General features: G+C 44.9%; 1 protein-coding gene across 1 annotated transcript in view; it reads right to left on the minus strand.

Moving 5' to 3' along the window:
- The window catches only part of LOC113214661 (uncharacterized), a gene marked incomplete in the record, with an annotated part of 64,647 nt that overhangs the window by 6,428 nt on the left and 57,268 nt on the right, over positions 1-951 (minus strand).

The raw sequence follows: 951 nt of genomic DNA on the forward strand, positions 1-951 counted from the left end.
TAACACTTGCATGTGTGCAACACCGCAAGTTAAATACTAGCAAGCGTGCAACTTAAAGTTACATAGTTGCAAGTGTGTAACTGCAAGTTACATTCTTGCAAGTGTGCAACTGCAAGTAACTTACTTGCAAGTGTGCACCCCAGAAGCGCTACTGCATTAAATGCGCTTCAATGCGCATTGAAATGCACCTAAAAGGTGACATATTGGTGACGCATTAAATGGGCGTAGAGTGTCCTAATGCGCATTGAATGCGTATTAAATGTTGTAATGCGCTTTAAAAGCGCCCCCAATGTAACACCTTTTATGTGCATTTCAATGCGCATTGAAGCGCATTTAATGCGGTTGGCGCTACTGGGGAACTCCACCTGTAGTTGTGTGAATATCCATTCGTACACTTAGAGGGGAGAATGTGTGAATTTTTCCTAAAAAATTCAGACTATTACTCCACTAAGTGTACGAATGGATGTTCACGCATTTGCAAGTGTGCGACATTCACACAATTGCATTTCCAGTGTGCTCACTAGGCGGTGGGAGTGTTGTGGGTTGCCTATCCAGAAGCCTGTAGGCGATGGGCTACATTCCAACCCAATTTTTATGGTGTTGAAGAGCAGTACACATTCTGTCGATGTAATATTCAGAGGGTACACCGCCCTCGCCCTACTGCAGTATGTGACTGTACCACTTGTTTGTGCGTGCAGACCCTACAACTATTAAAGGGTGAGAGTACAAATTGAGTGCAAATGTTTGGCGTGCCGTACAACTTTCTACGACCATTGGGCGGTGGGTGTGTTTGGGTTGCCTAGCCAGAGGTCTGCAGGCGATGGGCCGAATTCGAACCCAATTTTTAGGTTGTTTGAGAGGAGTACAAATTCTGTCGATGTGATATTCGGAAGGTACAAATTTTTCTGATCACGATTCACTATTTAGCTGCGCACTGCGAGAATTGGGCGG

The sequence above is a fragment of the Frankliniella occidentalis genome, unplaced genomic scaffold (assembly GCF_000697945.3).
Source record: "Frankliniella occidentalis isolate FOCC.00 unplaced genomic scaffold, Focc_3.1 Scaffold221, whole genome shotgun sequence".
Taxonomy (NCBI): Eukaryota; Metazoa; Arthropoda; class Insecta; order Thysanoptera; family Thripidae; genus Frankliniella; species Frankliniella occidentalis.